General features: G+C 48.5%; 4 pseudogenes; all 4 read right to left on the reverse strand.

The window, feature by feature from the left end:
* Positions 1-6,443: 6,443 nt before the first annotated feature.
* LOC116273223 lies at positions 6,444-6,562 on the reverse strand (annotated as a pseudogene).
* A 1,260-nt stretch (positions 6,563-7,822) lies between these two features.
* LOC116273215 lies at positions 7,823-7,941 on the reverse strand (annotated as a pseudogene).
* Positions 7,942-10,362: 2,421 nt separating this feature from the next.
* Positions 10,363-10,481, reverse strand: LOC116273214 (annotated as a pseudogene).
* A 2,553-nt stretch (positions 10,482-13,034) lies between these two features.
* On the reverse strand, positions 13,035-13,153 carry LOC116273238 (annotated as a pseudogene).
* Positions 13,154-13,612: the final 459 nt, after the last annotated feature.

Raw genomic sequence — 13,612 nt, forward strand, 5'->3', positions numbered from 1 at the left:
ATTTGGGTTGATTCCAAGTCTTTGCTATTGTGAATAGTGCTGCAATAAACATACGTGTGCATGTGTCTTTATAGCAGCATAATTTATAATCCTTTGGGTATATCCCCAGTAATGGGATGGCTGGGTCATATGGTACATCTAGTTCTAGATCCTTGAGGAATCGCCATACTGTTTTCCATAATGGTTGAACTAGTTTACAATCCCACCAACAGTGTAAAAGTGTTCCTATTTCTCCACATCCTCTCCAGCACCTGTTGTTTCCTGACTTTTTAATGATCGCCATTCTAACTGGTGTGAGATGGTATCTCATTGTGGTTTTGATTTGCATTTCTCTGATGGCCAGTGATGATGAGCATTTTTTCATGTGTCTGTTGGCTGTATGAATGTCTTCTTTTGAGAAATGTCTGTTCATATCCTTTGCCCACTTTTTGATGGGGTTGTTTGTTTTTTTCTTGTAAATTTGTTGGAGTTCTTTGTAGGTTCTGGATATTAGCCCTTTGTCAGATGAGTAGATTGCAAAAATTTTCTCCCATTCTGTAGGTTGCCTGTTCACTCTGATGGTAGTTTCTTTTGCTGTGCAGAAGCTCTTTAGTTTAATTAGATCCCATTTGTCAATTTTAGCTTTTGCTGCCGTTGCTTTTGGTGTTTTAGACATGAAGTCTTTGCCCATGCCTATGTCCTGAATGGTACTACCTAGGTTTTCCTCTAGGATTTTTATGGTATTAGGTCTAACATTTAAGTCTCTAATCCATCTTGAATTAATTTTCGTATAAGGAGTAAGGAAAGGATCCAGTTTCAGCTTTCTACTTATGGCTAGCCAATTTTCCCAGCACCATTTATTAAATAGGGAATCCTTTCCCCATTTCTTGTTTCTCTCAGGTTTGTCAAAGATCAGATGGCTGTAGATGTGTGGTATTATTTCTGAGGACTCTGTTCTGTTCCATTGGTCTATATCTCTGTTTTGGTACCAGTACCATGCTGTTTTGGTTACTGTAGCCTTGTAGTATAGTTTGAAGTCAGGTAGCGTGATGCCTCCAGCTTTGTTCTTTTGACTTAGGATTGTCTTGGAGATGCGGGCTCTTTTTTGGTTCCATATGAACTTTAAAGCAGTTTTTTCCAATTCTGTGAAGAAACTCATTGGTAGCTTGATGGGGATGGCATTGAATCTATAAATTACCTTGGGCAGTATGGCCATTTTCACGATATTGATTCTTCCTATCCATGAGCATGGTATGTTCTTCCATTTGTTTGTGTCCTCTTTTATTTCACTGAGCAGTGGTTTGTAGTTCTCCTTGAAGAGGTCCTTTACATCCCTTGTAAGTTGGATTCCTAGGTATTTTATTCTCTTTGAAGCAATTGTGAATGGAAGTTCATTCCTGATTTGGCTCTGTGTTTGTCTGTTATTGGTATATAAGAATGCTTGTGATTTTTGCACATTAATTTTGTATCCTGAGACTTTGCTGAAGTTGCTTATCAGCTTAAGGAGATTTTGGGCTGAGACAATGGGGTTTTCTAAATATACAATCATGTCATCTGCAAACAGGGACAATTTGACTTCTTCTTTTCCTAACTGAATACCCCTGATTTCTTTCTCTTGCCTAATTGCCCTAGCCAGAACTTCCAACACTATGTTGAATAGGAGTGGTGAGAGAGGGCATCCCTGTCTTGTGCCAGTTTTCAAAGGGAATTTTTCCAGTTTTTGCCCATTCAGTATGATATTGGCTGTGGGTTTGTCATAAATAGCTCTTATTATTTTGAGGTACGTTCCATCAATACCGAATTTATTGAGCGTTTTTAGCATGAAGGGCTGTTGAATTTTGTCAAAAGCCTTTTCTGCATCTATTGAGATAATCATGTGGTTCTTGTCTTTGGTTCTGTTTATATGCTGGATTATGTTTATTGATTTGCGAATGTTGAACCAGCCTTGCATCCCAGGGATGAAGCCCACTTGATCATGGTGGATAAGCTTTTTGATGTGTTGTTGAATCCGGTTTGCCAGTATTTTATTGAGGATTTTTGCATCGATGTTCATCAGGGATATTGGTCTAAAATTCTCTTTTTTTGTTGTGTCTCTGCCAGGCTTTGGTATCAGGATGATGTTGGCCTCATAAAATGAGTTAGGGAGGATTCCCTCTTTTTCTATTGATTGGAATAGTTTCAGAAGGAATGGTACCAACTCCTCCTTATACCTCTGGTAGAATTCAGCTGTGAATCCATTTGGTCCTGGACTTTTTTTGGTTGGTAGGCTATTAATTATTGCCTCAATTTCAGAGCCTACTATTGGTCTATTCAGGGATTCAACTTCTTCCTGGTTTAGTCTTGGAAGAGTGTAAGTGTCCAGGAAATTATCCATTTCTTCTAGGTTTTCCAGTTTATTTGCGTAGAGGTGTTTATAGTATTCTCTGATGGTAGTTTGTATTTCTGTGGGGTTGGTGGTGATATTCCCTTTATCATTTTTAATTGCGTCGATTTGATTCTTCTCTCTTTTCTTCTTTATTAGTCTTGCTAGTGGTCTGTCAATTTTGTTGATCTTTTCAAAAAACCAACTCCTGGATTCATTGATTTTTTGGAGGGTTTTTTGTGTCTCTATCTCCTTCAGTTCTGCTCTGATCTTAGTTATCTCTTGCCTTCTGCTAGCTTTTGAATGTGTTTGCTCTTGCTTCTCTAGTTCTTTTAATTGCAATGTTAGAGTGTCAATTTTTGATCTTTCCTGCTTTCTCTTGTGGGCATTTAGTGCTATAAATTTCCCTCTACACACTGCTTTAAATGTGTCCCAGAGATTCTGGTATGTTGTATCTTTGTTCTCATTGGTTTCAAAGAACATCTTTATTTCTGCCTTCATTTCGTTATGTACCCAGTAGTCATTCAGGAGCAGGTTGTTCAGTTTCCATGTAGTTGAGCGGTTTTGATTGAGTTTCTTAGTCCTGAGTTCTAGTTTGATTGCACTGTGGTCTGAGAGACAGTTTGTTATAATTTCTGTTCTTGTACATTTGCTGAGGAGTGCTTTACTTCCAATTATATGGTCAATTTTGGAGTAAGTACGATGTGGTGCTGAGAAGAATGTATATTCTGTTGATTTGGGGTGGAGAGTTCTATAGATGCCTATTAGGTCTGCTTGCTGCAGAGATGAGTTCAATTCCTGGATATCCTTGTTAACTTTCTGTCTTGTTGATCTGTCTAATGTTGACAGTGGAGTGTTGAAGTCTCCCATTATTATTGTATGGGAGTCTAAGTCTCTTTGTAAGTCTCTAAGGACTTGCTTTATGAATCTGGGTGCTCCTGTATTGGGTGCATATATATTTAGGATAGTTAGCTCTTCCTGTTGAATTGATCCCTTTACCATTATGTAATGGCCTTCTTTGTCTCTTTTGATCTTTGATGGTTTAAAGTCTGTTTTATCAGAGACTAGGATTGCAACCCCTGCTTTTTTTTGTTCTCCATTTGCTTGGTAAATCTTCCTCCATCCCTTTATTTTGAGCCTATGTATGTCTCTGCATGTGAGATGGGTCTCCTGAATACAGCAGACTGATGGGTCTTGACTCTTTATCCAGTTTGCCAGTCTGTGTCTTTTAATTGGAGCATTTAGTCCATTTACATTTAAGGTTAAGATTGTTATGTGTGAACTTGATCCTGCCATTATGATATTAACTGGTTATTTTGCTCGTTAGTTGATGCAGTTTCTTCCTAGCCTCGATGGTCTTTACATTTTGGCCTGTTTTTGCAATGGCTGGTACCGGTTGTTCCTTTCCATGTTGAGTGCTTCCTTCAGGGTCTCTTGTAAGGCAGGCCTAGTGGTGACAAAATCTCTAAGCATTTGCTTATCTGTAAAGGATTTTATTTCTCCTTCACTTATGAAACTTAGTTTGGCTGGATATGAAATTCTGGGTTGAAAATTCTTTTCTTTAAGAATGTTGAATATTGGCCCCCACTCTCTTCTGGCTTGGAGAGTTTCTGCCGAGAGATCTGCTGTGAGTCTGATGGGCTTCCCTTTGTGGGTAACCCGACCTTTCTCTCTGGCTGCCCTTAAGATTTTTTCCTTCATTTCAACTTTGGTGAATCTGGCAATTATGTGTCTTGGAGTTGCTCTTCTCGAGGAGTATCTTTGTGGCGTTCTCTGTATTTCCTGGATTTGAATGTTGGCCTGCCCTACTAGGTTGGGGAAGTTCTCCTGGATGATATCCTGAAGAGTGTTTTCCAACTTGGTTCCATTTTCCCCCTCACTTTCAGGCACCCCAATCAGACTTAAATTTGGTCTTTTTACATAATCCCATACTTCTTGCAGGCTTTGTTCATTTCTTTTTCTTCTTTTTTCTTTTGGTTTCTCTTCTCGCTTCATTTCATTCATTTGATCCTCAATCGCTGATACTCTTTCTTCCAGTTGATCGAGTCGGTTACTGAAGCTTATGCATTTGTCATGTATTTCTCGTGTCATGGTTTTCATCTCTTTCATTTCGTTTATGACCTTCTCTGCATTAATTAGTCTAGCCGTCAATTCTTCCACTTTTTTTTCAAGATTTTTAGTTTCTTTGCGCTGGGTACGTAATTCCTCCTTTAGCTCTGAGAAATTTGATGGACTGAAGCCTTCTTCTCTCATCTCGTCAAAGTCATTCTCCGTCCAGCTTTGATCCGTTGCTGGCGATGAGCTGCGCTCCTTTGCCAGAGGAGATGTGCTCTTATTTTTTGAATTTCCAGCTTTTCTGCCCTGCTTTTTCCCCATCTTTGTGGTTTTATCTGCCACTGGTCTTTGATGACGATGGTGACGTACTGATGGGGTTTTGGTGTAGGTGTCCTTCCTGTTTGATAGTTTTCCTTCTAACAGTCAGGACCCTCAGCTGTAGGTCTGTTGGAGATTGCTTGAGGTCCACTCCAGACCCTGTTTGCCTGGGTATCAGCAGCAGAGGCTGCAGAAGATAGAATATTTCTGAACAGCGAGTGTACCTGTCTGATTCTTGCTTTGGAAGCTTCCTCTCAGGGGTGTACTCCACCCTGTGAGGTCTGGGGTGTCAGACTGCCCCTAGTGGGGGATGTCTCCCAGTTAGGCTACTCAGGGGTCAGGGACCCACTTGAGCAGGCAGTCTGTCCGTTCTCAGATCTCAGCCTCCGTGTTGGGAGATCCACTGCTCTCTTCAAAGCTGTCAGACAGAGTCGTTTGCGTCTGCAGAGGTTTCTGCTTTGTTGTTGTTGTTGTTGTTGTTGTTGTGTAGCTGTGCCCTGTCCCCAGAGGTGGAGTCTACAGAGACAGGCAGGTTTCCTTGAGCTGCTGTGAGCTCCACCCAGTTGGAGCTTCCCAGTAGCTTTGTTTACCTACTTAAGCCTCCGCAATGGCAGGCGCCCCTCCCCCAGCCTCGCTGCTGCCTTGCCGGTAGATCACAGACTGCTGTGCTAGCAATGAGGGAGGCTCCGTGGGCATGGGACCCTCCCGCCAGGTGTGGGATATGATCTCCTGGTGTGCCTGTTTGCTTGCAAAGCGCACACAGTGGGAGCCACCCGGATTTTCCAGGTGTTGTGTGTGCCTCTGTCCCCCGGCTAAGGAAAAAGGGATTCCTTCCCCTGCGCTTCCCAGGTGAGGCGATGCCCTGCTTTCTCTTCAGCTCTCGGTCGGCTGCAGCAGCTGACCAGCACCGGGATTGTCCCGCACTCCCAGTGAGATGAACCCAGTACCTCAGTTGAAAATGCAGAACACCGGGTCTTCTCTGTGTCGCCGCTGCTGGTGCTGGAGTTGAGACTGAGCTGTTCCATTTGGCTGACATCTTGTTCACCACAACCATTTTAAAATCAATCATTCTCTACTTAAACTACAAAGTAACATGAGCCCAGCGCAGGGCAACATAGTCCCCGCTGCTTGGGAGGCTGAGGCAGGAGAATGGTGTGAGCCTAGGAGGCAGAGCTTGCAGTGAGCCAAGATCGCACCACTGCAATCCACCATGGGTGATAGAGCGAGACTCTGTCTGGAAGAAAAAGAAAGAAAGAAAGAAAGAAAGAAAGAAAGAAAGAAAGAAAGAAAGAAAGAAAGAAAGAAAGAAAGAAAGAAAGGGAGGGAGGGAGGGAGGGAGGGAGGGAGGGAAGAAGGAAGGAGACAGAGATAGAAAGAGAGAAGGAAAGAGGGAGAGAAAGAAAGAATAGAAAGATAGAAGGAAAGAAAGAGAGAAAGAAAAGAAAGAAAGAAGGAAAGAAAGGAAGTAAGAGAGAGAGAGAAGGAAAGAGAGAGGAAAGAAAGAGAGAATAGAAAGAAAGAAGGAAAGAAAGAAGAAAGTAAGAAAGAGAGAAAGAAAAGAAAGAGGGACAGAAAGAAAGAAAGAGAGAAACAAAGAAAGGAAAGAAAGGAGAATGAAAGAAATAAAGAAGTAAAGAAAGAAAGAGAGAAAGCAAAGAAAGAAAAAAGAGAGAGCGAGAAGGAAAGAAAGAAGGTAGAAAATAAAGACAGACATGAAAGAAAGCAAAAAAGCCTACAGCAGCTGGTATTCCCAGACAGTCTCCCATTCAAATACTAACCAGGCCCAACCCTGATTAGCTTCCAAGATCAGATGAGAACTCGTACGTTCAGGGTGGTATGGCCATAGACACCAGCATAGGCGCCTGGTTGCCACAAGAGCCTGGCCCATCCATGCCCGCAGGCTTCCAGCCGGCACTGCCAGCCTGGGGCCTCCAGGTTCTTATTGGGGCCCCCGAGCCACTTGCCCATGGCCTTCCCTCGTCTCCTGAGCTCCTGAGCTTCCACCACGTCTGGCTCGCTCGGAACAGGGAGTGCTCCGAGGCCTCAGGGCCCACGATCCTGGGACCCCATCCAGTCCTCCACCCTGTTGCGGAGGTATTCTTTTGGATCCCTGGGGACTCAGGAGCTCCTGTGAGGCCCCCTCTTGCCCCACCCAGCCAGAGCTGTCAGGGCTGGCCAAGGGCAAACAGGTGGCCCAGTGGCACGTGGCCTTTTTCTCACAATGCCAACACCCAGACCTACACTTTTGGGGTCCGGTCCCCTGACCTCCCAGGCTGAAGCCAGGCTCCTGGCAGGGCAGTGGCTAGGTGGAAGCCGTGGAATGCTCCTGCTCGGTGGTGCTTTTGTGGAGCACCTCCAGAAGGAGTTCCCCAGATCCATCGGGGGTGTAGAGGCACGATAAAGGGGGAGCAGAGTCAGGGGAGGTTGGGAAGCATGACGATAGTACGGGGAAGGGAGGGAGGTGGGAAGCCACAAAAGCCTACTGCAGGCCGGGCGTGGTGGATCACAAATGTAATCCCAGCACTTTGGGAAGCCAAAGCATGTGGATCACGAGGTCAGGAGATCCAGACCAGCCTCGCTTACATGGTGAACCCTTGTCTCTATTAAAACTAAAAAACATGAGCTGGGCATTGTGTCAGGCCCGTGTAGTCCCAGCTGCTCTGGAGGCTGCGGCAGGAGCATGGCGTGAACCCGGGAGGCAGAGCTAGCAGTGAGCTGAGATCCCGCCACTATACTCCAGCCTGGTTGACAGAGTGAGACTCCGTTTGGAAGAAAAAGGAGGAAGGAAGGAAGGAAGGAAGGAAGGAAGGAAGGAAGGAAGGAAGGAAGGAAGGAAGGAGGGAGGGAGGGAGGGAGGAAAGAAAGATGAAAGAAAGAAAGAAAGAAAGAAAGAAAGAAAGAAAGAAAGAAAGAAAGGAGAGAAAGAAAGAAATGAGAGAAAAAAAGAAAGGAAAGAGAGAAAAAAGAAAGAAGGAAAGAATGGGGAAAGAAAGAAAGAAGGAAAGAAAGAAAGAAGGAAAGAGAGAAAGAAAGAAAGAAAGCAAAAAAGAAGAGAGAGAGAAGGGAAGAAAGGAAGATAGAAAACAAAGACAAGAAAGAAAGCAAAAAAGTCTACAGCACCCTGTATTCCCAGGCGGTCTCCCATCCAAGTACTGACCAAGCCCGATCCTGCTTTACTTTGGAGATCAGATGAGATCGGTCATGTTCAGGGTGGTATGGCCATAGACGTGGGCAGAGGTGCCTGGGTGCCCCAACAGCCTGGTTCAGCCATGCCCGCAGGCTTCCAGATGGCACCACCAGGCCCAGGCGCCGGGCTTGGATCAGGACCCCTGGGCCTCTAGCCCTCAGCCTTATCCTGCTCCCGAGCTGCTGAGCTTCTACCACTTCGGGCCGGCTCGGATCATGGAGTGCTTGGAGACATCAGGGCCCAGGGCCCACGAGGCATCAGGGCCCAGGACTCCGTCTGGTCCTCCGACCTGTCATGGAGGTATTCTTTTGGATCACTGGCCGCTTAGGATCTCCTGCGAGGCCCTCTCTTGCTTCAGCCACCCAGAGCCATCTGAGCTGGCCAAGGGCGAACATACACACCAGCTGCGCCTGGCCCTTTTCTCACAACAGCCCCACCATGGTGGCTTGTCCCGACCAAGACCAGGCCAGTTGGCAAGATGGCATGGGGGATTGGGGGTTGGGAGATGGCCCTGCTTTGCCCGGAGCTGCCACTATGGCCGACAGCCTGATCCCCAGCGAGAGGGGCTGAGAGAAACCCAGACACACCCCACCACCACCAGGAGCAAATCCACAGCACCACACAGACACACCAGTGTGCTCATGTGCAGATATCCACACACGTGTGCGTGTATACACACAGAAATACACACACACACATACACACCCATGCACGCCCACATAAACGGCTTGAAGGAGAGCAAGGAACAGATGGATGGCAAGATTGAAACCGAGGGAGGGAGAGAGACAGCAATTGAGAGAGACTGGGGAGGGGGAGATGGGAGATGGAAAGAGACAGACAAAGAGGCCGAGAAAGAGATAGACAGAGGGACAGAGGGAAGGCGACAGAAGTAGCATAAGGTGCAGGGGCAAACCCAGAAGACAGAGATGGAGGGAACTAGAGAGCAAGAGAGATAGAGCCTTGGAGAGGGAGTGCCCTACTCCAGTAGGCAGGGCCCTTTTGAGCAGTCCAGGATACGGTGGAGGGGGCTTGGTCTGGGCCAGAACAGGGTGGCCAGGCCATCCATGTGAGACGAGCAACGGACCGCAGAGACGGGTTTGTCTTGGATTAATTGCTTGGTTTACAGGTGAGTTTCGTAGGCTCCTTCCTCTTTTGGAACCTCCATGTGTTCTTGGTGCGGTGTGTTGGACTCCTTGATTTGCAGTGTGCCCACCCTTTTGATGGATCCGTGGCACCGGGCATGTGCACGGGGCCTGAGGCCTGGGTCTCTAGTGAGTCCTCGGGACTTTAGCTTACACGAAGTTGGTGGAAATGGGAATCCGGGTGCACAGGGACTGCTTTCCTGGTGGCTGGTGTAGCAGCATCCTTCCCCCAGTTAAAGCAGGCCCTGCATTCTGGAGCTGAGGTCTTCGCTACAGTGTGTGGCACTTGCTGCCCCTGCCCGCCCCTTCACCCCGTTTGGAAGATTGCGGTGGTGCCCGAGGAGTGGATTGAATCACCTAGGGTATTTGAGGAGTGGGAAGGAACTGCGAACGGCAGCGAACCCATGCCTGTGTCTGGTCCCATGCCTTCCCGGGCTGTAGAATGGGTCCTGGCGGGGCAGCAGCAAGGTGGAAACAGTGGGGTGCTGCTGACCGGTGGTGCTTTTGTGGCGGAACCCAGCAGGAAATCCCTGGCTGCAGGGGGGATGTAGGCAGATGAAAAAGGGGGAGCAGAGTCAGGGGAGGTTGGGAAGCATGGCGACAGTATGGGGAAGGGAGGGAGGGGGAAGCCACAAAAGCCTACAGCAGGCCGGGTGCAGTGGATCAAGCCTGTAATGCCAGGAATTTGAGATACCGTGGTGGAAGGATCACGAGTTCAGGAGATCCAGACCAGCCTGGCTAATACGGTAAAACCTTGTCTCTACTAAAACTACAAAACATGAGCCGGGCGTGGTGGCAGGCGCCTGTAGTCCCAGGTGCTTGGGAGGCTGAGGCAGGAGAATAATGTGAACCCGGTAGGCCGAGCTTTTAGTGAGCTGAGATCATGCCACTACACTCCAGCCTGGGTGGCAGAGCGAGACTCCGTCTGGAAGAAAAAGAAATAAAGAAAGAGAGAAAGAGAATAAAGAAAGAATGAAAGAGAGAAAGAGAGAAAGAAAGGAAGAAAGGAAGGAAGGAAGGAAGGAAGGAAGGAAGGAAGGAAGGAAGAAAGAAAGAAAGAAAGAAAGAAAGAAAGAAAGAAAGAAAGAAAGAAAGAAAGAAAGAAAGAAAGAGGAAGGAAGGAAGGAAGGGAGAGAGAGAGAGAAAGAAAGAGAGAGAATGAATGAAAGAAAGAGACAAAGAAAGAAAAAACGAAAGAAAGAAAGAAGGAAAGAAAGAAGAGAAAGAAAGAGAGAAAGAAAGAAAAGAAAGAAAGAAGAGAGAGAGAGAAGGGAAGAAAGGAAGGTAGAAAAGAAAGAAAGACAAGAAAGAAACCCAAAAATCTACAGCACCTGGTATTCCCAGATGGTCTCCCATGCAAGTACTAACCAGCCCAGACCCTGCTTAGCTTCCAAGAACAGATGAGATCGAGCACGTTCAGGGTGGTATGGCCATAGACACCAGCAGAGACACCTGGCTGTCCCAAGAGCCTGGTCCGCCCATGCCCACAGGCTTCCAGCTGGCACCACCAGCCCAGGGACACCAGGCTCGTATCAGGACTCCCGAGCCACTCACCCGTGGCCTTCCACCAGCTCCGGAGCTCCCGACCTTCCACCACGTCTGGACCGCTCGTAATATGGAGCACTCTGAGGCGTCAGGGCCCAGGGGCCATGATCCTGGGACACCCTCCAGTACTCCACCCTGTCGCTTAGGTATTCATTTGGATCCATGGTAGCTCAGGAGCTCCTGCATGGCCCCCTCTTGCCCCACCCAGCCAGAGTCGTCAGAGCTGGACAAGGGCGAACGGCCAGCCCAGCTGTGTATGGCCTTTTTCTCACAACGCCCACACAACGGTCACTTGTGAAGACCAAGACCTGTCGGGTGGGCAAGAGGGAGTGGGGGGTTGGGGGTTGGGGTATGGCCCTGCTTTGCCCCGGGCTGGCACTAGAGGTGGTAGCCTGATCTCCAGCAAGAAGGGCTGAGAGAAACTCAAACACACCCCACCACCACCAGGAGCAAATCCACAGCCCAACACACAGACACACCTGGGCGTTCGTGCACGGGAACATGCACACGTGAGTGCACACACAGAGACACACACATACACACACAGGCACACACACACATGCATGCACACACAAACAGCTTTAAGGAGATCAAGGAATAGATGCATGGAGAGATTGAAACCGAGGGAGGGAGAGATACAATGATCGAGAGAGACAGGGGAGGTGGAGAGGGAAAGAGACAGACAGACAGGCAGAGAAAGAGAGAGGGACAGACAAAGAGAGAGAGGCAGAGAGACAGAGGGAAGATGAGAGAAGTATCGTGAGGTGCAGGGGCAAACTCAGAAGAGAGAGGCGCAGGGAGCTAGAGAGCGAGATCGATAGAGCCTTTCAGAGGGAGCGCCCTGCTCTGATAGGCAGTGTCCTTTTGAGCAGGACGGGATAGTTTGGAGGGGGCTTGGACTGGGCCAGAACAGCGTGGCCAGGCTGTCCATGCAAGAGGAGCAAGGGAGCGCTGAGACGGGTTTTGTCCTGTATTGACTGCTTGCTTTGGAGGTGGGTTGCATAGGCTTCTTCCTTTTTTGGCACCTCACAATGCTCTTCGTGCCATGCGGTGGTCACCTTGATTTGCAGAGTGCACCTGCCCGACTGGCACGAGTCGTGGAACTGGGCGTTCCCACAGGGCCTGAGGCCTGGGTGTCTGTCATGTCCTCGGGACTGGAGTTTACACGAAGTTGGTGACAGTGGGAATCCGGGTTCACAAGGACTGTTTTCCTGGTGGCTGACGAAGCAAAGTCCTTTCCCCAGAGAAAGCAGCTCTGCGATCTGGAGCGGACATCTTGGCTAGCGTGTGTCGCACATTCTGCCCCTGCCCGCCCCTTCCCTCAGATTGGAAGGCAGTGAACGATGAGTGGATTGAATCTCCTGGGCGTTCCAGGAGTGGGAAGACACTACGAAAGACAGGGATCCTGTGCATGCACCTTTGGGGTCCGGCTCCCTACCCTCTATGGCTGGAGCCGGGCTCCTGGTGGGTTGGTGGTGAGGCGGAAGCGGTGGGATGCTGCTCCCCAGTGGTACTTTGGTGGCAGACCCCCAGGAGGAGGTTCCAGGCTGCGGCAGGGGTGTAGGCAGGTGATAAAGCAGATGCAGAGTCAGGGGAGGTTGGGAAGCATGGCGACAGTAGGGGGAAAGGAGGGAGCGGGGAAGCCACAAAGGTGTACGGTATGCGGTGGTGGATCATGCCTGTAATCCCAGCACTTTGGGAGGCTGAGGCAGGTGGATCTCGTGGTGAGGAGATCCAGACCAGCCTGGATAACACGGTGAAACCCCGTCTCTACTAAAACTACAAAACATGAGCTGGGCGTGTTGGCGGTCGCCTTTAGTCCCAGGTGCTCAGGAGGCTGAGACAGGAGAATGGCATGAACCCGGGAGGCCGAGCTTGCTATGAGCTGAGATCACGCCATTGCACTCCAGCGTGTGTGACAGAGTGAGATTCCATCTGGAAGAAAAAGAAAGAAAGAAAGAAAGAAAAGAAAGAGAGAGAGAGAGAGAGAGAGAGAGAAAGAAAGAAAGAAAGAAAGAAAGAAAGAAAGAAAGAAAGGAAGGAAGGAAGGAAGGAAGGAAGAGAGAGAGAGAGAGGGAGAGAGAGAAAGGAAGGAAGGAAGGAAGGAAGGAAGGAAGGAAGGAAGGAAGGAAGGAAGGAAGGAAGGAAGGGAGGGAGGGAGGGAGGGAGGAAGGAAGGAAGGAAGGGAGAGAGAGAGAGAAAGAGAGAAAGGGAGAAAGAGGGGGGGAGAAAGGGAGAAAGGGAGAAAGAGAGAAAGAGAGAGAGAGAAAGAAAGAAAGAAAGAGAGAGAGGAAGGAAAGAGAAACAGAAAGAAAGAAAGAAAGAAAAAAGAGAGAAAGAAAGAAAGAAAAGAAAGAAAGAAGGAAAGAAAGAAAGAGAGAGAAAGAAAGAAAGAAAAGAAAGAAAGAAGAAAAGAAAGGAAGGAAGAAAAGAAAGAAAACAATAATGACTACAGCACCTGGTATTCCCAGGTGGTCTCCCATCCAACTACTAACCAAGTCCTACCCTGCTTAGTTTCCGAGATCAGACGAGATTGGGCGTGTTCAAGCTGGTATGGCCATAGACGCTGGCAGAGGCGCCTGGCTGTCAGAAGAGCCTGGCCCAGCCATGCCCACAGGATTCCAGCCAGCATCGCCTGCCCAGGGTCTCCGGGCTCATGATGGGACCCCCGAGCCGCTCGCCTATTGCCTTACGCAGCTCCCAAGCTGTCGAACTTCCACTACATAGGGCTCGCTGGGAATAGGAAGTGCTCCAAGGCATCAGGACCCAGGGCCCACCATCCTGGGAATCCGTCTGGTCCTCCGCCCTTTCGAGGAAGTAGTCTTTTGGATTCCTGGCAGCTCAGGAACTCCTGCAAGGCCCCCTCTTGCCCCACCCAGCCAGAGCCATCAGGGCTGGCCAAGGGCGAAGAGGCAGCCCAGCAGTACGTGGCCTTTTTCTCACAACGCCAACACCTGGGCCTGGGCCTGTGCCTTTGGGGTCCGGCCCCCTGCCCTCCCAAGCTGGATCCAGGCTCCTGGTGGG

This window comes from Papio anubis, unplaced genomic scaffold (genome assembly GCF_008728515.1).
Source record: "Papio anubis isolate 15944 unplaced genomic scaffold, Panubis1.0 scaffold48, whole genome shotgun sequence".
NCBI classification, from domain to species: Eukaryota; Metazoa; Chordata; class Mammalia; order Primates; family Cercopithecidae; genus Papio; species Papio anubis.